This window comes from Vicia villosa, unplaced genomic scaffold (assembly GCF_029867415.1).
Source record: "Vicia villosa cultivar HV-30 ecotype Madison, WI unplaced genomic scaffold, Vvil1.0 ctg.003976F_1_1, whole genome shotgun sequence".
In the NCBI taxonomy this organism is placed as follows: Eukaryota; Viridiplantae; Streptophyta; class Magnoliopsida; order Fabales; family Fabaceae; genus Vicia; species Vicia villosa.
Window position 1 is genome coordinate 21,952 of NW_026706350.1, and position 1,997 is coordinate 23,948.

Sequence of the window (1,997 nt, forward strand, 5' to 3'; positions counted from 1 at the left end):
CAGAAAGAAGAGGGACAAGAATCTTGTTAGCAGGAGGTAACGTGGCCTTTGAACTCTTAGCATCCTTGGTATTCTTGGATTTTGAGGCCACCATTGTTGAAAAAGCAATAAGTTTTGAAGTAGATAGCTGATTTTTAGGGAGAAATTTCATAACAGTATGAATATAAAAGAGAGCTGGAAGAAGAAAAAAGGAAGAAGTGAAAAGAAACAGGTTTTTATAGTGAAATAAAAAAATTGTTCAATGTTAAAATATTCACATTTGGGATAAAAACTTGGGATACGTGTAAAGTGTTTAGAGGATGATCGAACCGTTGTGGTTAGCGTGACCCACATTTTACTTGGAATTAGGAGATCATGATTACACTTTTGAACCTCTCACGACTCAATGTGACGTTTGGAGAAAGTGTGGCTATAATCAGCTGTGATGTTAGTACAGTGCCACTGCATCGAAAACATTCAAAAAATGTCCCTTTCCCCCATTTGTCAAAAATGACATTTGGGGGGGGGGGGGGGCAATCTGTTAGCTAGATTTTTTATGTGGTTCATGTTGAGCAAATAATTGAAGAGATTGGAATAAATTTGGACTGACTTATTTAATCTTTTGATATTCAGTTCGATCAGATATATGTTGGAAATGCATTTTGATATATAGAATTAGAAAAGGCTAATCAAAGTTCTTATAGATACAGTCATATTAAGGAACTTAGTGAAATATTAGGTGAATCAAGGATATTTTCGACTAGAAGAATAAGAATACAAAATTAGGCTAAATAACTATGTTTTTTGCCTGATTCATTGGCAAAAGACACGTGGAAGGGAATTGAAGACATGATACATGCAGATAGGAAACGTGTCGATTTCTAAAGAAAATACTGTTTGAGACAGTTATTTCGATTTAGTATAAATATGGGTTCTAGCATCAGGATTCCAGATGTGTTCAATTGTAAACAAACTCATATTACTCAAAGTATCTAGCATATTGAGAAAAGAGTCACTGAGTGAAATGTACGTATGAAACACCATTTTATTTTATTCAATTCAAAGTTAATTTCATTAAGTTACTTTTCCTGCACTTTATTGTTTTGTCGAAATCCTTTTACATTCTTTTTCATTTTACAAATCATTTCTACATTACTTCCTTAAATCGAATTCTTCATTTTTTAAATAAACTACAACAAACTTTAGAAACTTAAACACATATGTCATAGGATTAATCTAGTTTTTCCTGCAAGCAACCAAATCATTATTATTTTGAAGACTAATGGTTGTTTATTAAATTTCACAGTAGACGGATGTCCTATCAGATTGCTTTGCCACCGTCACATGCTAATCTTCATGATGTGTTTCATATGTCTCAATTGAGGAAATACATTCTGGATCCATCTCATGTGATCTAAGTGGATGATGTGCAGGTGAGAGATAACCTAGCTGTTGAGGCATCTCCCATGCGGATAAAGGATTGGGAAGTGAACAATTGCGTGGTGAAGAGATTACCTTGGTAAGGGTAATTTGGAGAGGACCAGCTGGTGAGAACGTGAATTGGGAGCTTGAGAGCCAAATGAGGGATTCATATCCGAATATGTTCACTTAAGGTAATTTCCGAGGATAAAAATTCTTTAAGTGGGAGAGAGTTGTAACACCTCAATTTAGACTATCTTATTTAATTTATTTATTTATGAATTTTTGCGTATTTATTTAATTAGTATGGGGTAATAAATTAATTAATTTAGGTGGTAGTGGTGTGGACCTTGAGAGAGGAGTATGGAGAGCAATTAGAGGTTGGTAGATTTATTTAGAATTGTGTTATTAATTAAAATAATATTTTAGTTTTATTAATTAAATAAAATAATAAAATAAAAAGGAAAATAGGAGTTTGTAGAGATATTGAGTACAAGGAGAGAATTATAGAAAAAATGTGAGGGGTAAGGTAGGAATATACTAACGGGGGAATTAGGTTTTTATTTTAAAAAGAGAGTTGATAGAAAGGATTTCCTCAG